Source organism: Anarrhichthys ocellatus, unplaced genomic scaffold (assembly GCF_004355925.1).
Source record: "Anarrhichthys ocellatus isolate YVR2014 unplaced genomic scaffold, GSC_Weel_1.0 scaffold75, whole genome shotgun sequence".
Lineage (NCBI taxonomy): Eukaryota > Metazoa > Chordata > Actinopteri > Perciformes > Anarhichadidae > Anarrhichthys > Anarrhichthys ocellatus.
The window spans coordinates 1014071-1036578 of record NW_022280105.1 but is presented as its reverse complement, the minus strand read 5'-3'; positions in this window follow the sequence as shown (position 1 = coordinate 1036578).

The window sequence follows — 22508 nt, the reverse complement described above, 5'->3', positions numbered from 1 at the left end:
ACAACTTCCTGTTTCACGGCGAATGGTGTTTTTTTGACGCCAGGCCACGGATACATAGTTCGATAACTTTTTGATCTTTGAGTAACTTTTCACTGCCAAGGTCTCAAGAGCATACTGACCAAATCTGAAGTCAATTGGGTCAAATTTCTGGGAGGAGTTCGTTAAAGTATGACGCCTTGAAACGGTCTGAAAACGTCATAAAATTCAAAATGGCCGACTTCCTGTTTGGTTTGATGAAAAACTCCAAGAGGATTTTTTGTGTGTCCCATCACGATCCACATACCTACCAAATTTCATACAGCTAGGTGAAACCCAATGTTGGGGCTACTCAATAGGGGGCGCTATCGAGCCAATATTTCATACCGCAGCTGGACACCTGAATCAGACTGCAAATTTCGAAAGTTTTCCAGTATCCCAAGCACCTCCTTTTTGCGACGGAAGACAAGCGATGATAATAATAATAATAATAATAATAATAATAATAATAATAAACAATCGAAAAACAATAGGTCCTCCGCTCCGACTACGCCGGTGCTCAGGCCCTAATGATAATAAAAGCAATAATAGTAGCAGTAATAGTAATAGAAATGTGACTAATAATGATAATAATAGGGCCACGTCAGTAGGCACAATCATGGTCCAATCGATCTTTACCAGGTCACCACTCTTCCGAAGTACTTGTTCTAATATTGCTTTGGATGGGCTTACATTGGAGCATCAATGTGTGACGCTCAGGGAGTGAGACCAGTCTGGCCAAAAAGTAAATAGACATATTTTCCAGAATGTCGACCCATTCCTACAAAATATGCGTTTAGCACACTGGATGATCTGTTGCTCTTGTTTCTAGCAATAATTACCCAGAATAAGGCTTGTTAAAACAAGGCAAGTGACATTAACAAACAGTCCTGCATTGCCAGCAGATAATCCAATCAACATATCTCACCCAGAAATATAGTTTTCACAGAGAATGAACTTGTTGACTAGCTGTATAAAGGCCTGTGTCCATTCCAGTACTCAAAGCCAGCATACATCATCCTGTATGTAGTTGGTGCCATGCCCATCAGAAGAGATCCAAGGACAATGACAGCATTAAGGAATTAGGTTTCCAATCAGCTGTATTAGCATAACAGGGAACTATTAAATGCGATTTTTATTAAAGGATTTTATAGGAAGGGGAAATAATTTGAGGCTTCGTCTCCATTCACTGCTGGCATATGTGCAATGATTATTATGGCAGTGAATGAGGAGGAGGAGGCCTCTGTCAACACATTTCTCATCAGGCATAAAGCACAGGGGAGGGCCTGAGAGCAGGCAGCTCACACAGTGTTCTTTGAATTTGCTGGAGGGCTATGTTTGCACAAATGGAGATCGAACTTTCCACTGACTTGTGCCTATACGTGATAAAAGGTTAAGCTGTTATCGTTATCATTACTTCGAATACTAAAACAAAACATATAAATCTATATAATATGTCCTGATCAAGTTTTTTTTTTTTTTTGCCTGAAAATATGGGTCCACATGTATGAACTACTGTATGGTAAGCTAGGGGTGGAATGGTACAGAAGATTCACAGTTCTGGGGTCACGGTTTGGAATGTTTTTGGTACAGCAGGGAAAACAAAAATAATTGCAGTGCAGTTTTTTTTCATTTATTTAAAACATTTAAAAATCCAACAGTGGCTCATTGGCCATAATTCTTACTTTAACAGTTAAGGCACTCAAAAACTAGAATATTGTCAATAGGAAAACGTATATAACAAATAAACAAAAAATGTCAGTAGTATAGATGTTATGTTCCATAGTAAGTTTAACTGCCATGAATATTATTTAATATGCTTTTTTACATATTTGTACAACTTGTTTTCATGAATATGAATTTTTGTTTTGATTTACACTTGATAGGAACTATGTTTACATCCTATATTGCGCTTTTAGTCATGACAAGCTCCAAAAAGAAGACGTGAAGTGGCAGAAGTTTATGTACTCTGCTGAAAGATTTAAGTTTAAAGTGATAACGAAGTGCTCGTTTTTGAAGATTCATGTTTGTGTGGACTCATTTCCCTCTCGGTTGTGTGCAGCCAGCGAGGTATGTTAGTTATGTTAGTGTTTCGTTGTGCATATTTGCGTGCAAACAGTTTTTTTGTGTAATGTGAACGCCAGCTTATTTTGTATGTTGAAATGTATTTGAACATTTCGACGGTGGTGTGACTGAGATGCACGTAAGGTTGATGATTACTGAACTGCAGCTTGCGCTCTTTTATACAAGGCAGGCACATCAGACTAAGTAAAATGCACACATGAAGGCACATTGTAGTTGGACTCAAGCACTTTAATTATTAGTTTTGAGTACTTGAGTATGGTCACATCTATTCATCAATAAACACTCTATAGCATTAATTATTGCTTTGACACTTTCTAACGCTTCTTGAACCCTGCGGGTCCAGTGTGTTTTTGTTTTGTTTTAAATGTTTGGAGTGTATCCACAGATATACCTGATGTCAGTTGATCAATGTTGGCTTAGAAATTGAAATCTTTCTCCACTGATCTTGACTATTAGGGCTAAGCTGAATGGCATGTGACAGTGTGGCTACAGCAGATAAGCAACTTGTGTGCTGCCAAAACAATCCGCAACCCGCAAATTGGCACCCCGTTTCGTCGGACCCTTCGAAGTGGACAAGATCATTAATCCCTCTGCGGTCCTTTTGAAAGATCCATCCAACTTTCCACGTTTCACTGCTTAAGCCGGTGTCCTCCAGTCCCCTCCTGCCGACCCGGGTCGTCGATGGACACTCGGTTTTCAATGTTCGGCGGATTCTGGATGTCCGCCGCCGGGAACGCTCCTGGGTTCCTCGTGGCTCCTTCACGAATGCTTCCCTTGTCCGGGACTTTCATCGGGAACATCCGAACAAGCCCGCTAGGGCGCCTGGAGGCGCCCGTTGGGGGGGGTACTGTCAAGGCTCCAGACCTTTCCTGGTGTCTCCCCTCTGTATGTGTGTGTGTGTGTGTGTGGGTGTGGGTGTGGGTGGCATGGGCGCGGCTTCCATCACCCGGCACCTGGGCTCATCTCCGCACCTGCCGGCAATCCGACCATCAAGCGCATGCAGCTCAAATACCCCGGCTTCCTTCCCTCTCATCGCCAGATTGTTTCGTCAGCTCTGTGGTAGCTAGAACCTTGGCCGCTCTGTGTCTTTTTCTCGACTAGAGTATTTTGTTGTGCTTCTATTTTTTAAATTACGACTAACCTGTTTTTCCTGTGTCTCAAGATCTCTGTGCCTACATCGCAGCCCACCGCCGCCACTCACGCCGCCTCACCTCCCTACCTGCATTCTCTCCCTGCTCTACGAGTAACCTATTAAATTCCTTCACCTACTCTGCCGTCTCTGTGTCAGCTTATGGGTCCAGTTTAACCAACCGTAACATAACTGTTGTATCTGTATTAAATAGCTTCATTATCTTAAAATGATTGTTGTAATAATACCTTTTTATTACAACAATGATGTCCGATCACAGTTAAAATGCCCCTCGAAAAAAACTGCAAAAAAGCAAGGCATCATGTCTGACTGGCCTCTCAGGGAAGGGTACTGTACTTAAACCATTTAGAGCTAATTATCAGCAGAACCTCTCTATTATCGACTGACCTGTGCCTACAAGGCTGTAATTTATTTATTTATTTATTTCAGCCCTTGCAGTGAGCACATTTTAATTAGACCAAATAGACTTTCTCCATCTCCTCCAAGGGGCTTAGAACACAGATCTGGACCCAGAAGGGCATTGGAGTAACTCACAGAAGTCTATTATTCTTGCACTGTGATAAATAGTGTTTAAAATTATGCTGGATAAAGAGTAGACTAATATTCCATGTATGCAGCAGCCAGGGTGGATTTTACTGAATGCTAATATATGCAGTGCTTGGCATTTGGCCATGCATACTTCTTTTCTAATGCAACACAAAGGCTATGTTTTATGCAAAGGAACTCTTTTTCTGTTGAGAGGCTCCCTGAGAGAGAGGCAGACTTCATATCATGCAGGAAAAATAACTCATCACATGAGTTTTACACTCTAATCTCACCATTCTAAGAATGCTCTATGACAGTGGTTCTCAAACTTTTTCTGTCACGCCCCACTTTGGAGGAAGAAAAATGTTCATGTCCCACCGCCCACAAAAAATAGCTTATTGTGGCTGCAATTCTCCTGTTTTGCACTGAATATCTTTCTAAGATAATAACAATAAACTGCAACCTGTGAAAAACTAGACAAAACGAGTTCAAATATTTGGCAATAAAGAGTTTTACTGAGTTTTACACTGCATATCTTTTCAAAACAACAATAATGTGCAACTTGTGCAAAACTAAACAAAATGCTCCAGATATGTGTCACACATATCTGGAGCATTTAATTTTAAATATGAGCTTTAAAACATAGCATTCTAAAAGTAAAATAATAGCTGTGATTTAACAGCACGTGGGACTGTTAGTACACTGGCTGTGGTCATCACAGTGAACAGTGTGATGAGAGGGCATGTGAGCCCTTGTTGCTGTACTTTATCTCCTTGGAGCAAAGCTACATTTAGCATACCCTGCCTTATCAATGTATTTACAGTGGGTACGGAAAGTATTCAGACCCCTTTAAATTTTTCACTCTTTGTTTCATTGCAGCCATTTGCTTAAATGAAAAGTTCATTTTATTTCTCATTAATGTACACTCAGCACCCCATCTTGACAGAAAAAAACAGAAATTTTTGCAAATTTATTAAAAAAGAAAAACTGAAATATCACATGGACATAAGTATTCAGACCCTTTGCTGTGACACTCATATTTAACTCACATGCTGTCCATTTCTTCTGATCCTCCTTGAGATGGTTCTACTCCTTCATTGTAGTCCAGCTGTGTTTAATTAAACTGATTGGACTTGATTAGGAAAGGCACACACCTGTCTATATAAGACCTTACAGCTCACAGTGCATGTCAGAGCAAATGAGAATCATGTGGTCGAAGGAACTGCCCAAGGAGCTCAGAGACAGAATTGTGGCAAGGCACAGATCTGGCCAAGGTTACAAAAGAATTTCTGCAGCACTCAAGGTTCCTAAGAGCACAGTGGCCTCCATAATCCTTAAATGGAAGAAGTTTGGGACGACCAGAACTCTTCCTAGACCTGGCCGTCCAGCCAAACTGAGCAATCGTGGAAGAAGAGCCTTGGTGAGAGAGGTAAAGAAGAACCCAAAGATCACTGTGGCTGAGCTCCAGAGATGCAGTAGGGAGATGGGAGAAAGTTCCCTATAAGTCAACTATCACTGCAGCCCTCCACCAGTCGGGGCTTTATGGCAGAGTGGCCCGACCGAGGCATTTCCTCAGTGCAAGACATATGAAAGCTCGCATAGTTTGCCAAAAAACACATGAAGGACTCCCAGACTATGAGAAATAAGATTCTCTGGACTGATGAGACCAAGATTGAACTTTTTGGCGTTAATTCTAAGCGGTATGTGTGGAGAAAACCAGGCACTGCTCATCACCTGCCCAATACAATCCCAACAGTGAAACATGGTGGTGGCATCATCATGCTATGGGGGTGTTTCTCAGCTGCAGGGACAGGACGACTGGTTGCAATTGAAGAAAAGATGAATGCGGCCAAGTACAGAGATATCCTGGAAGAAAACCTCTTCCAGAGTGCTCTGGACCTCAGACTGGGCCATAGGTTCACCTTCCAACAAGACAATGACCCTAAGCACACAGCTAAAATAACAAAGGAGTGGCTTCGGAACAACTCTGTGACCATTCTTGACTGGCCCAGCCAGAGCCCTGACCTAAACCCAATTGAGCATCTCTGGAGAGACCTGAAAATGGCTGTCCACCAACGTTCACCATCCAACCTGACGGAACTGGAGAGGATCTGCAAGGAAGAATGGCAGAGGATCCCCAAATCCAGGTGTGAAAAACTTGTTGCATCATTCCCAAGAAGACTCATGGCTGTACTAGCTCAAAAGGGTGCTTCTACTCAATACTGAGCAAAGGGTCTGAATACTTATGACCATGTGATATTTCAGTTTTTCTTTTTGCAGAAATTTCTACATTTCTGTTTTTTTCTGTCAAGATGGGGTGCTGAGTGTACATTAATGAGAAATAAAATGAACTTTTTTGATTTTAGCAAATGGCTGCAATGAAATAGAGTGAAAAATTTAAAGGGGTCTGAATACTTTCCGTACCCACTGTAAAATACTGTGACAGCAGGAAGCTGTACTCGCGTCTGTTTAGACCTCCACCTTTATCCAGCTCCACTCACAGCTCAGCCCTGCGTCAAGCTGCGCTACAACCAGCCTCCTCTCCCTGAAGCTCTTTGATCTCATCAGTATCTGGGCCTTTCATTCTACTTTGAGTTAAAACAAACAACCTGCAACCAGATCCGCCGGTGTTCTGGTTTAACGTTAACGAGTGACCGCGTGAACTGAACCGAAACACGGGGGGGCTTCATGTTTCATCACGTTACGTTTTTTTTCTCCTAAATCGTGATAATGACGAACGTTAACAGTCCACGAAGTTCCGCATGCAGCATACGTTAACTTAACCCAGCAAGTCTGAACGGTAATGGGACATAACGTAACTTAAACTAACGGAGGGAAAGACGGTGTAGACATCTTAACGCTGATTGGCCAAGACTCGACACGTCACATCAGAGATGTTTTATTGTGAAGATCACGTCATCACCTTTTCTCCTCGTCTCACTCCAATCTGAGAAATGCTGGCTGGCCAGTTGACCACCCCCCCCAAAAAAAACCTCTACGGATCTACACGATTCACGTGGATGATATATTTTGATTCAAAACGGCGAATTTCGCCGAAAAGCGACACGTTTGCAGGTATGAATGAAGTTCTTGAAATAAAAAAATTCTGCATTTCCCCCTGCGCCCCACCTGCAATACCGCCGCGCCCCACTAGAGGGGCGCTCCCCACAGTTTGAGAACCACTGCCCTATGACATGAAGCAGGCATGTGTTTTTATGCCTCCTCTGATCCTCATGATTAGGCCTGAGCTTTGAGAAAGGAGGCTCACTGAAACTGAGAGGTCAGAGTTTTTATCCATTTGTGCTCGCTAAAGCTCGAACAAATGTTGAACAAGAGGACAGGAACAAAGGAAATGATAATCCATGTGATAAGGCATGGATCACAAAAGTTTGTCTAAATCTGAAAGTAGAACATAATGGTGAAAGTTAGATATTCTTCTTACACCACCCATTCCTCTGCGCTGGTAATATCACATATTTTGGAATCAACATTTCCCCCAGGCTGTCAGTTAGTCCAACTAAACTTTAATCCACTTCTCAAAATAGTAGAGGACAACCTTCAACGTTGGATGAATCTACCAATAACCCTCATCAGCAGAATTGCTTCCATCAAAATGACCATACTAGTAACCACTAATAACCACTTTACAAAAATCAAAAACCCGACGAGGTCTGGAAGCACCAAACTTTCTCCATTACTTCATTGCTCATCAACTCCAATACATTCACAAATGGCCAAATCCCAATCAATCTGACAACTCCTGGACAGACAGAACAATTATTGTGTAAAGACATCCATATTTCAGACTTATCATTCATAAGCCGCTCCATCACACACCATCAATGTTTCAAAAACCCGACCATTGCTACAACTCTGACAGCCTGGAGGAAATTCTACCAAATAACTAACAAGAGCAATCTCACCTAATAAACACACTCATCTGGAACAATTCTGACTTCTTAATGAACACAAAACCACTTAATGTTTCATCATGGACTAGTAAAGGTATCACACATCTCAAACACATCTTCCATAATAACACCTCAGTCTCTTATTTGGTTCAGAAGCACGTGTTGGGGTTAATGTTTCCAGGGGAGACCCAGACCGCTGGACTTTTGCTGCTGCAAACCTTCGGCAGCGAAGTCGCACCAAAAATGAACTGGATCCGGTTAACAATCAAAAAGTATTTAATAAACAAGAGAAGCTATAACAGTTGCAAACTGAATTACTCTATCGATATCAATATGTCCCACGGGGCAGAGTTCTCATAAGGCCCACCTAATAGCCCAGCCCAGCTGGTCAACTACCCAGAGTGGTAACGGCACGAACTCTGGCAAAAACCCTCTGGAACTAAGCCTATATTTAAAAGTCTCTGTCCGAAAGTTTAAATGTCCAGTATCAGCCTCTGTGATTGGCCGAAATTCAATCGCCCCTCCTGGCTTCTGGCAGTTATCATCTCAGTGTTTGGTTGAAGTCGTCCGGACTCCTCCTCCTGTGACCTGCTGGTCAGTTGTCCGTCCCTCTGTTCTCTGCTGCATCTCTGTAAAGCCTCACTCAAAATGTTCCCTTTCTGACCCTCAAAACTAATCATACAGTGTTTTAATACCTTTAGTGACTATACTTCTATGGTTTAATACATTCAATGAGTAAAATACTGTAACATAATATCCTCTATAAGTAAGAATATTGTAAACATATACATTCCATAAGTAAACATATTTTGACATTCTTATTATTGTGACACTTCTACTCACCACTTGGGGTGTTATTAAATCCTACTAATAATGCTTTTAATACTGAAATCCTTCACACACGGCATTCAGAAAAATCACTTATTACAATACCTACAGATAAAATCCTCTATTCAGACCAAAATCAACATTAAATCATTTAACTCAGATCCTCCTCAACTAACATCAGAACTGTTTAACATCACTAAGAAAAGAGAAATAAGAAAATCTCTGCATCCGACCGAACATTAACCATTCCTTCAAAAAATGGGACCGAGACCTACAAATCATCCCCATTTGAGACTTCTGGACTCAAATCTGTAAAACATCATCTCTATATCTACAAACACAAAAATGAAACGAATTCAATCCTAAATTATTCATAGAGTACACTACACAGAGAAAAGTGTTTAAAATGGGATTCAGACTGAAATGTGTCCACACTGCACACAAAACACCACAGACATCTACATGCATGCCACATAGGAATGTACACCAATTAAACAATTCTGGCAGAACATCACCGATAACCTCTCTCCATTTGGGCTGCAACATCCTACTTTGTCTTCCTCTCTGCTTACTTGGAGACATATCCAAAATTAACCTTAACAACCCATCCAGTAGAATACTCTCCATAGCTCTAATCATTGCCAAGAAAACCATCCTCATGAACTGGAAATCAAGACACAAAATCAGTACTATACTATGGAAAAATCTAATAATTCAACACATCAATGGAAAAATGATCTTCCTCATTTAAAAAAAAAAAACACTGACTTACTTTGGAATCCATTTGTCAATATCCTTAACTCTTAAATTCCACACAAAATTGACAGGCATGAATGTTGAGTTTGATAAGTTTGCAGATTTACAATTGTTTCTTGGCAGCCTCACCTTTCTTTTTCTATAAACTATCAGGACAGGAATTAAGAAGGCTAGCTGCATACAGGGCCCCGACTTTTCCTGGAGAGAATCATTGGTGTCATTAGCCTTGTAGCCTGTTAGGGCCGCATCTTTTGAACACAGAGAGAAATCGCCCCCCTCCCTGCAGCCATGTGCTCTCAATCGCCTCCAAACCACAACAGCAGGTTTAAGTCATAATCAAATGGATTTATTATCCATATGAACATAAAACAGATACAAACCGAATCACACTATTAATAACAAAAAAAACATATAAATTCCATGAAACTGAGGCCCCGTCCGCACCACACGACAGACAGGTATGTCTGCCCCATGGTACCGAGGAGGTCTGAGCGTCTCCTGCAATTCAAAGATCCTTTGTCCCTCCAAAGTTACATTTCTCAGCTCATCGATCAGCTCATTGATTGGCTGAAGTCCAACAAGCCCCTCGTTGGCTCTTGACCTGTTGACACCTCACGCAGCCACTTTCGCCCAACCCCCGCTCTCCCACATTCCTCAAACCCAGTGGCGGGCCGTGCATTTTATACCTGGGCCTTCACTGCTGTCTTACCACCTAAAAACCTCATGATGGCGCCACAGCTACGGTTATGTTTCTAGGGGTGTAACATCACGTATTCGTTTTAAACCGTTCGGTACAAGGCTTACAAACCGAACAATAATACTGGTGCATTTGGAAGATGCAGAAGCTCAAATTGTGGTAAATATAACGTTTTCGGTGGAGACACCGGTCTGTCTGTTTGTTTGTTTAGTTTCCGGGTCAGCGTCTGACCCCGGAAGCAAAACAAAACACAACTGAGGCGCGTATGTTCTGCGAGGCTATGCTAAACTAGCTTAGTAAGGAAAACAACACGCACAAACTCGTGCTACATTCTCCCCGCAGCGTTTAGGCAACTGTTCCCTACTGATTCAAACAGGGCTAAGCAATCGCCACACAATCCCCATTTCTCCAGACCATCATTCTTGTTTGTGAAAGAAAACATCCCAAACAGATTCAATTATCCGGACCCTAAACCCACACAGGACGGTATGCTTCGTAATTAACGGACAATGTATATGGTCAAAATTGATGTAATTAACACAATGACAAGAGCTAACTCACAAGAACCGTCACATATATTCACAACAAAGCATGACAAAACAATCCAGCAACGCTCACACGAAAGAGCAAGGGCCATTCAAATATTATTTACATCGGGGAACAATATCCATAAACGACACGATAGGCAAAATTAACACACTGCAGATGTAAAGAAAACAAAAGCAGTTTCACTTACCAAATGCTGTTCTATTTAAATACAAAGTCCATCCTCCTGTCTTTGTTTACAAAGAGTTCAATAACGCGGCTGTGCAGTGCAGCCGTGCGATTCAGTTCCAGCAAGAGGTCCTTTTCAGTATTTCCCTATTAACTTTTTCATTGTGGAGCTCTGTTTCCCTGCGAACTTGTTCGTTGATCTGGAGATCCACTCGGGTCCCTCCAAACATTTTCAAGAGCACCGTAGCTTGTACTTGTCCCGCCGTACTTTGGTGTCGCGTAGCGGTCTTGCTCAGGTTACCAAATCCAGCAGGGCTCCATACACCAAAACGTTCAGTCGCAAATAACAGGCATTCCCAGCAATACAATTTGCATCTCTTCTCCGACCCTGTCAGCCAGGAATACCGTTCATAGTTTGCGGACTGAAAGTGGCGCACAAATCCTTTTCCTGGCTGGGTCAGGGCTGCTAGCTGTGGGGTTGGCCGGCCATTTCTTACTATGTCCAGTTTGTCCGGAAATGTCCTTCTTGAGAAAGGCGTTCCCAGTAACTCCGCCACTAAATCAGTTTCTCCTCCTCCCGCCATTTGATGTAAAAAAAAAAAAAACAAAGCTAGGTTTAAAAAAAAAAAAGCCATAATTTCTTCCATATCTTTCCACTTGAACTCTGACTGCTAACAACCTAAGTTCTGCTAGCAAGCACAAGTTTCACTTTAGTCACGTGCTCGCCCACTGACCAATCACAGCACACTCTGCACCTCGCGGCAGAGCTGCTCCTGGACGTAGCTATAGGCCGGCTAGCAGGCTCTGACACGTCAAAGAATACGCTCATGTCAAACTAAAGATCTGATTGGTTGAAGAATATGACATTCAACTATCTTCCCCATTCACTTAAACTGCACATGGATGTGTAGCGCACTGAAATGTCATTTCATATTTCTTGCTAATTTACTATCGGTGTGTCTATGTAAAATCATTTGCTTTAAATATGTTTAAGTTCATTCATATTTGTATTACTTCAGTAGGTAATGTTATTAACTACTGAACGGTATGCTTGCTAACTGTAAAGGGAAGAAAGTTGGTGTACTGACCCTTTAGAAGAAAGTGCTGTCGCTTTAAGAGAGTTTGGAGAGAACGTGATGTATGCAGGCTGAAGGCAAAATGTGCTTGTGCTTAACCGTGGGGTTTGTAAATAAAAGTTGCAAAACGAAGATGGACGTGTTGTTGGACGGTTCATTTTAAGGGTGCAACAGATTCACTTGTGAGTCTGCAGGCATCGGGCCTCTCTTCTTACCTAGAGACACAGAGGTGAAATCTGATTAGATAAAAGCTCTACTTAAAACAAGCTGCACTGGAAGCAGAGCAACTGAAGAAGACGGTAGCTGTGCAATGAGCAAATAAGGTAATGGGAAAATATTTAGAATACATGTAGTGTATTTAAGAAAAATTATTAAATTATAAAATAGATATAGCTTTGTAATTCTGTTTAGGCCAGCAGAGAAGGCCTTGCAGGCCTTGATGGCTCACCACTGCTCAAACCTGATCACACAGACACGCAGACACACTCCTTGGTTCAAAACTTCCTAAGTAAATATACTGTGTCACATAATATCCATAATTAGGAGCGCTTTAAAACTTAAATCCCTCACAAGCCTGGACCCAGAAGATATCAATTATTGCCTTTATGGTTGTGGAGCCATGGTGGGGGAGGGGCAGGGCACTCTAACTTCGGCGATTGTGTCAAAACTGGCTGAAGACTTGGAGCCAGTGGCGGAGGTGGGGCTGGATGCGGAGTCGGAACTGTACGTCGAGGAGGGATTATAGGAGAGAAAATGTGAGTGTGGCGGGGAGTGAGTTTGGTTCCAGCAGTGACCAGCTCTTTCATGTGGTCAGTAAACTCCAGGTGGGGGGGGATGGGGAGTGTGAGAGTAGAGGGACCAGGATGGAGTCTGGGGGGTGGAAGTAGGTGCTGGTGAGGGAGGTAAAGACTCCTTCTCTTGGAGGGGGGAGAAAGTGGGTGATCAGAGGTGGTCCCTGATGATGGGGTTGGAGACTCCTCTTCTTGGCTCTCCTTAGGCGGGGGCATCCTTCCCGTAAGGTCTCTACAGCGTTGCTGTGTGGTTATCTCTTGTTTAGACTCCTCTTGTCTCTTGTCTTAGGCAGTGGGAACAGACGGGTGACGCAGGTAGAAAAATAGGTTAGAGGTAAACAGTTTTACCCCTGACTTGTTCAGGCAAACTCCATGTGCCTTAAAAAGATGTCTGCGCTCCCAGAAAAGGTAGAAATTGTTGATAAAATGTACTGAATGGTCAGTACATGCAGTTGACAGCCATTTGTTCAGTGCAAACAGCCTGCTGAATCCTTCATCTCCTCCTCTGACTGGTGGAAGAGGGCCACTGATAAGCACCTCAGCCTTGACAGAGCTGACGATGATGTTTTTCACTGTGGGATGGTCAGTCACGATGTCCAGGATTTGGTCTCATGTTGGAGAACATATCTTTCGGAAAGCAGAGTATTTTGGTATTCTTGCTGCACAATGTTCTGACATCTTTTACAGCATAGTCACCAACAAGTCTCAGGCCCAGTCATTAGCTTTCCCTGCGGCCTTTTACTCTCACATTTACTCTCAGTTCTTACCCTGCTTTGAGAAGATGGCTGCTTATCCAGGTCATCAGATGGAGATTTAGGATCCTGGGACAATGGAGCAAATCTGTTTTGAAGTTGTAGGCTTGGTTGTTGGAGTTTGTTTGCAGGTTTTACTTTTCTCAGCTGTCCTTGGCTTTGTCCGGCTGAGTGCAGGGGGAGTTCTGCCTGCATGATAGTGCAGGCCAGCCATTTGCATCACACATCTCAGGACGCTGGGCTCTGCCTGTTAGCTGTCCTCCCACATCCTGAGGGTATGATTTCCTCTTCGGCTTTGCACCGAGAGAGTTCCAGGGAGGACTACCATTTGAAGATTCATTATCTGCTCTCTCCTCCTGTTTCTTGGTAGGCCTGGTTGTGCTAGTTAGCTCTCTTAGCTTGCGTTTGTCCAATGTTTTGAGTCCATGGTAAAGTGGTATCATTCCCACACAGTCCATTTACCTCCACGTTTACTTCTAGTCGGTGGGTTTTTGTTTCCAAGACTGCAATCTTCTGCAGGAGTTTTTGGTAGTCATCCGTGGAGAAGGGAGGCATCTTGCTGCTACTTAGCTTTAGGTTAGCTGCTAATTAGCATTAGCTAACAACCCAAATAGCTTGACGACTTTCTGGATTTGTCTTCACTGAAATGTTGAAGAGTGATAAATCTGGCAATGTGAATAGATTTCAAACAGGTTGTAAGTCCACTTACCAGCTTTTTCTAGAGCTTTAACTGCCTACTACGACATCACTCGGAAAACATGCGCATGCAGGGAAAATGAGGAGCTGCAACCACTCCATGACCTAATGCAGCATAATCACGTCTTCACAGTCAATTGTCTATTATTTTTAGTCGCAATCATTTCAAATCTAAGTTACTTTAAAACCTCTTTAACCCTAGCCCTATTTTTAGGCCTCTGCTCGAAAATTGCATACCCATGCTAAATAGACTGTAAATCTGTAACTACAAGGCCTATTTTAATAATTCTGATGGTATAGTACAGGTAACACTTGTGAGATGTGTTCAGATGTGAAAATATTGTGTATATGTTACTGGTTAATAGTGAATGAAGATGGCACACAACTCAAATTGAAAAGTTTCAGGTTCGCCTGAAAAAAAAGCACTGAAATCATGAATATCTTTTTTTAATGATGCAGGTGAAAGCTAAAAACTCTCCCAAATTATAGCACAACATGTCAGAAGTCTCTGCAAAGTCTTTGCTTTGATAAATTGAAGCAAAAAAAAAGTTAGATAGGTTTAGTACAGGGAGGTCGAGCTGATTTGTCATTTTGGAAGCAGCTGTTCTAACTGTTCCGTTGTACTTTTATATATTATATATATTTCACTTGTTTTATCACTAATAGTATTCAATCTATCCAAATACAGCAGTTTGGCATCATTTTGAGAGCCTGAATCCTCTCTAAACTCTGTCTGTGTCTGTGAACCACGGATCAATTCTCGTCTGCCTGTGTGTATGTGAGGCTTTTGTCAGCCTATGATTGGCCAATCCCAGACTATGACACCTCTTTAGACGCGTCAAGAGTCCATGAATGCAGGGGTGATAACGTGGGTTTGATTGACAGAATCGTTGGAGGGAAAAAAACAGAAAAAACTGATTCGCCGAAAGTGAATTCCCTTCCCCCACGGTCCCCCAGCCTTGTCTGACCCCCCTTTCTCCAGGGAACACTGTAAAAAACACAGGAAATGTATAGCAACAGTGTTTTAGCCGGTAAAAATGGAATATGAATCCTTTTTCTTCATGATTCGTCTCAAGGCACGAAGCATTTATGATTTATTCTGCGGTGGAGTGGCTTGGTTTTGTGGTGCTTGTTGGCTGTATCGCTGTAATGGTTTCAAGGAGAGAAATTTGGAAGATATCTCTGGATTCTGTGTCGAATAGTCGTGCTTTTTGCTATCTCGGTTGTCCGTGTTAGCGGTTAGCTTTTTGTTCGCAGCTTTGTACGGAGTGCATGGCTCGCCGAGTTATGGCGAAAAATACGTGATATTGTGGTACGTCTTCTAGATATATTAGTTTGTGTATAATTGTGTTTGCAGTGTGTAAAATGGTTTACATGATTAAGTTGCCCAGAATTTCTTCATTAATTCGGTATATAATATGTGTGTATTATGTGTGTTTCTGAAAAGTGCATTCAACGACACTGCTCTTCGATTAACGGTCTCGCTCGAACCCCAAATGGGGCTCGCTCGCAAATATTTTTTTCAATTTTAAATCCCTTATTAGTCCCGCAGTGGGGAAATAAAATAAAACAGAAGAAACAACTAAACAAAACCCAACACCGTGTCAGACATACGTATAACACTGCCTGTAGGAAGAATTAAGAGTCTGTCCATTATAGTTAAAGGTTCTGGTTCAGCTGTCCACATTCCTCTTTGGAGAACACCATGTGAAATAACTTACTCTTACTCATATACTATATTCTCCGACTACTCGGTCTGTCGCCCGTCTCTCCTGGGTGTTCTCACTTGAGTCAGGAAGTTTATCAGAATACACATATTTAATTGGCTGAGTATCGTGACGTGATTTACAACGAATGTAATTGGTCGGTGTGTTTCCTGGACCGCTGAACGAGTGCAGAAAAAAAAGCAAGAAAATGTGCATTTTCAATTTATAGCGTCATTCTAGTTTAACATAATCATGTAAGCTTATATAAATTAACTTTAAATTATAATCACAATTTGGACCTTTACAGCAAAAAACTAACATTTCAAATGAAAATGAGGAAACGAGAGGCATCATGACTCACCAAATCTACTTTTTCATTTAATGTTTTTTGTTGCTCTTGACTGATTCAAGCAGCACTTTGTCCTTTTGCATAGCCAGCGATATGTCCTAGATGACAAGTCATAGTTCACAGATATAAGTCCATTTTTGATCAGGTCTGTGCTGCATCTTTTTCTGCTGTCTAGCAAACAAGTGACTCAATATCCACTGGTTGTATGATGAGCTATGTGAGCTGGCCAGTTAGCTTTATGAATGTGATTAGTTCAGTTGGCACTGCTCAATAACGGGTAAACACGGTGGTGTTTTCCAAAGTTGACAAGGGCATTATCTGCTGTGGTGTGTCTAATGTCCATTTCATGCTTTTCCAGACATCAGAGCATGATCTATGCCATTTGCAGTTTCATCAATGTCTTCGTAAAAGTCAAGTTACTTGTATTGTGCACTTCATCAGACATGGAGTAAAATCTTTCTATTTCCCTTGTTTGAGGTGGCAACTGAGAAATGCACAGGCTCACTTTAGGTTGGAGACGGATCATCTGGATATCCTGCAGTCTTTGATCCTAAAACATTCGTTGTCATCTCAGCTTTCATTCTTCTTAAGTGCATCTTCTTAATTTTAGTCATTATTTATAGTCATAAAACAAAGCACCGTTTAGCTTACAACAAGGCAAGGCAGTCGGTGCTGTTGCCTAGCTAATGTTGGCAAACAGAAACACACCAGACACGAAGTGGATGCTGCACAGACTCTTGCTGCCTTCAGGACCACCAGGACCCCAATCACCTGGATACATAATTTCCTTCTGCTGTTAGCAAAGGCATATGATCCCCTCAGAATGTTAAAGATGTTCCATCCATATTTTCTGCGGTTGTGTATATATACTGCACAACAATTCCATGTAATCTCAGTTTTGGAGCTTGGCTTTGCGATAAATCAAGTGAAGAGTGTTGCTTTCTGCCACCTAGTTGCGAGCTCGTCTCTGTCAAGACGTTGCACAGAAACCTGTCTATCAGAAAGTGACAATTAAAAAGGAGATCATTCAGAACACCAATTATGGAGAAAACTTAGTTATCTTGGGTATTAACCGTGGTCTCCCATAAGTCACCTTTTCTTATTGCAACAAACTTGATTTGACCTAACTCTACATGAAAATGTAGTTTAAAGCGTCAGTACTGGAAATTAAGTTGTTTTTTTATAGTCATGTGTCAGTGTTGTGACAGTATCGAGCTGTTGTACATGTCCTTTAGTGGGGATGACTAACTACTATTGATTTTCAACAGTGGCCTGTGAAAGCACTCGCTTAAGTGATATTGAATCTGGAAAGAAGAAATTTGACGATTAACAATTTCAGGCAAATTAAAATCTAGATTGCGGGACTACACTGTTGGAATTCTTTGTCTCTGTCTCTTTCTCTTCTGTCTGATAAGACAAAACAACCTTGATGCAAACAAGGTCACGCATTAAGAAGCTGTCTGTCCTGGAATTGAAATGGATACTGGATCAATAGCCAGAATAGGGATAGAAATGAAACAGGGCAACCTCCAGGGGACTAAAAGATAAACCAAACCCCAGTGTTCCTCAGATCTACGAGAAGCACTCTCAAGATCTAAAGAGTGGGCTAAAAGTGGGGACGAAAAAGCATGAGAGATATCCTTCATTTTCAAATTAACATCTGAGACGTGCTTGCTTTGTGATTCCAGCCTATCAAGGCTCTCCTTCACTACTCCATATCTCTCCAAAGAACCCAGCAAGGTACAGTCACACACACACGTATTCAAATGCAAACGCACACAGATATATAGTACACTGTAGCTACACATCCGTGCACACACTTCCTCTCTGAGTGATAAGAATAGGGATATGTACTCCACTCCTTTACAGATTGCAGACCCAATTATGACAGGCAGAGATATAGGATGGACATCATCTACATATAAATGGATGGGAGAACCTAAAGAGAATATGGCTTTATAGTTCATAATGGGAAGGTCCCATCACACCTTTCTAATGGGGAGAAAGTTATTAAAGTACAATAACACTGACAACAGCACTGCTTTTCTTCTACCTTTCTAATGCAAATTTGAGTTGAATTTAACATTTATCATTGCATAATTTCACTTCACGCCTCCCTCTGTCATTCTGCTATAATGTTAAACCTAAAGAGTACAACACCTATCGTTTGCATAACAGTTATTACATACATTCGTTGCTTTGTAGCAATGTAATGATTTTCATATCTGCATATTTTTATGGATATACATAAATACCCTGACCCAACACATGACCACAAAGCTTGGATGGAACTGCAACAAAACCCTCACAATGGGGAACCCACTTCCTCACCAAAATACCATCCTGAAATAGCTGGCCACTGAAAAAAAAGTCACCTCACCAACTGACAGCAGTGACCCAAACAGCCCGTCCAAGGATCCGTCAGCTCTCTGTTCACTCCGCATCTCACTATGAGACTGACAAAAATCAGGAAAACATGACAAAATATCCTCCACATCACCCATCCAACGCCGTTGATTCATCACCTGTGTAATCGCACATGCAGGGAAAACTTTGAGAAAGCTCACAGCACTTTCATCAGGCTGTTTTCAGCCTGAAGCAGAAGAAGTGAGTACCAGAGACAGTGACGCATTCGCCTAAACACAACTGCCAGCCAAGTAGTTGCCCAAAATGATATTAAAGATACAATTCCTTCCACCAGTAACTCCGGTCTCGCACAATCTAGATTCATCCTCTGCACAGGGATAGGCAACGCCCTCAACATTACATTAGATTACATTAGTCATTTAGCAGACGCTTTTATCCAAAGCGAATTACAATAAGTGTATTCAACATAGGTGTTCAAGAGAACTACTAGTCACCAGAAGTCATAAGTGCATCTCCTTTTATAACAAGCATCTAAGAGCATTAACCAGAGCATAAACAAACTAATACGAATACAGTAAGTGCTAAGTGGAAGGCTCAGGGTAGTACTTCTTAAAGAGGTGCTCCAGTTACTTTCATGTACGCTGTGGGTGATTACAAATTATGGAAGGAAATCTTATTACTGCTTTAAATGTTTTTAAATAAATTTTGTTATTTGCTCCCAAATCCGTTTCACACCGCTTGAGTTGCAGCTGAAAGAACAATAGATCTAAGCAACACATTAATTTAACAAAATACACACATCTATCTGCTCTGAAGCAGTGATATTATAAATCTGTTAATTTACACACTCAAAGTTTGCGATTTCTTGCCAGCTGTTATTCCTGCATTTGTCAGTTCTGTTACTTTCAGCCTGACTTATGTGTTCAACTTATTTGTATTTCTCTGATACTATAGTTTTATCTTAATTTCTAAAGTGTGCCGCTCTGCTGACAATAGATTTGTCCATGTTTGTGATTGGTCAGATGCTCCAAACACAGTATCTTTATGTGAATAACCAGATTGAGAAACCCTGGTTGATTTACTGAGAACACACCATTTGTCCCCATATTACACTGATTTATAAATCTAACCATGCTTGTCAATTGTTTGTTTAGCCACAGTTCATATAAATATTGGTTAAAGTAAAACACAGACAGGTATTAAGTTAGTTCATCTTTATTGATTCAGTTTTGCATTTCATTAGTTGCTTTTTTACTTACCATAGCCACCATGTGTTCCAGAGTCTAAAACATTTCCTCTATTTATACACTGGATGATGGCAGCAGTGATGTCATAGGCTCAGACCAAGTATGGGGGGGAGTAGATTATGTATGTAGGTTAGTTGTGATCTGTTATACATTGTTGAGAGTGGATAGCAAATTGTAAACTATCTAAAAGTGTTTGCTACCTAAAGGTGTGCAGTAAACTATAGCTTTTGTCCCTTAACTATTTGAGTAAGTAATTGGTGTCACCTGTACTCATGGTATGAACTAGATCCTGCTGATGGAAGGCTCTATATATGCAGATGACTTTGACCAAGTATGGGGGGGGAGAAATTAACATCAGTGTGCAGCTGATATGTTTATCAAGTTACTTCATGATGAGTTGAGTTTAATTCAGTTAAGCTAAGTTAATTGTTTGGTTTTTGTTTTGTCTATATGTTTGGTTACACGTGTAGCAGGGCCACTTTTGTAAATAAAAAACTTTTTGTTATCTGGACAAAGTATCTTGTGTCTGTCTCCTACCACTTTCCAAGTCGCTCCGGTCAGGCTTCCCCACAAGCGGGATTGTGGTTGTTAGGGTTAGTTAAGGCAGATAACCAAAACATACCCTGGGTATGTTGAACTCTCTTCATAGTACAGGCACCTGGTCTGGCTCAATATAAACAAGGTGTGTGACCTATACATGGCCGGATTAACCTTTCGAGGGGCCCCAAAAGATTTGCTATTGGACCCCCATCCACCAACCATTCACCGTTTGATCTGTTTTTTGTGTCAATGAGGACAATTTTATAAATACAGCTGCCTCCCAAATCCACAGTGTAAAAAATAACCAGGGCTTTCTACAATTAATAGTCCCCCCCAAAATGTTTGGCCATAAAAGTCCAAACTTGGTGGCCTTTGGCACATTCTAATGCCACCATAGAAACTGATCAACCTCTTGGACTCTAAGCCCTATTTTTAGGCCTCTGCTCGAAAATTGCATACCCATGCTAAAGAGTGTAGATCTGTAACTACAAGGTCTATTTTAATAATTTTGATGGTATAATACAGGTAACACTTGTGAGATGTGTAAATATTGTGTATATGTTACTGGTTAATAGTGAATGAAGATGGCACACAGCTCAAATTGAAAAGTTTCAGGTTCACCTGAAAAAAAGCACTTTTATTGATATTATTTCTTTGAAATAATGCAGATCCAAGCCTAAAAATACTCCACAATCATAGCACATGTCTGAGGTCTCCACAAACAAATTTTACTTCGATTGAGTGAAGCAGGCCAAGCTTATAGAGGTTTGAGTACGGAGAGGTCAGGCAGGGTCAAGCCAAATTCTCATTTTTGTTGCGCTGTTCTATTCAAATTTTATATACTGTATAACTATATCTTTCACTTGTTTTATCACTACTAGTATTCAATCTATCCAAATACAGCAGTTTGGCACAATTTTGTACTCGTATCTCTCCTCCATGGAATTTTCTCGTCTGTCTATGTAGCCCTTTCTAAGCCTATGATTGGCGGATTTCAGCATGTGACACCTTGTGCAACGCTGAAGAAACTCAGGAAAGCAGTAAGCGGGTTCTTGAGTAGATTGACAGACTTTTTAGCCACTAAAAATCCAAAACCGTGCTGCGCCAACCCCGAGCGTAAAATGATTCGCCGAACAGTAAAATGCCGACCATCTCGTCATACTTGCACCCAGAAGCGCCATTTTCTCACACACACACACACACACACAAAGGGACACGGAGAGAACACGGCTGAAACGGATTACCATCAATTTCCAGCGTTCATCTTCCAGAAAAACATCTCAAGGTACGATGCGTTTAAATTCTTTTGCTGTGGAGCGGTTTGTTGTTCGTTGGCTTTCTGGCTGTAACTTTTTAATGGTTTCACGGAGAAGATATGGGTGGATTTGCGGTCGAATCCTAGTGCTTTCTGATCTATGCATCGGCCATGATAGCGGCCAGCGTTGTGTTGGGATATGCAAACGGAGTGCATAAGTCGCCGATTCGTGGCGAAAAATACGTGATATTGTGGTATATCTTCTAGTTGCTTATATTAGTTGTTTATAATTGTGTTTGGAGTGTGTAAAAAGTGACTTACATGATAGCGTTGCCCAGATGTTGCTGTTTAATCTGGTATATAACATGTATACATGCAAAATATTCGCTCTCGATATGTACATTTTTTCGACGACATGTGCTACCCTCCTTGAGCACGGAGCCCCCAAATTTGGGGGCGTCGTGTATAATAGGTCACTGCATATGTTGTAGTTCGTCTACCTGATTGCAAACATGTAAGACAATTAAGCATCTTGTGTATTTTAGCACACAGTCTGTAAATGGGTCATTGACAAATAAGGCTTCTAAAAAGGTAATTTTAAAAATTATCTTCAAAATGTATCTAATGCATATTTTTGTGTCTGGAAAAATGTGGTGAACCAACTTTTCATAGTATTTTAAATCGTTTTTAACAGTATTTTTTAACTTCACAGGCTAAATGTCAGGTGGCGCAACCACATATTTATAAAAAAATATATATTTTCCTAATATTTATTCAAACTGAAATTTTTGACAAGTATCCCTTACAGTGTCTACTGTGTCTAACACATCGTATTTTGTGGTTGTGTTTTTATCTCTCTCTCTCTCTCTCTCTCTCGGGTTAGATATATCTATATAGATATATCTTGACAGAAAATACATCTTGACAGAAAACAAATGTAGAAATTTTTGCAAATTTATTAAAAAAGAAAAACTGAAATATCACATGGACATAAGTATTCGGACCCTTTGCTGTGACACTCATATTTAACTCACATGCTGTCCATTTC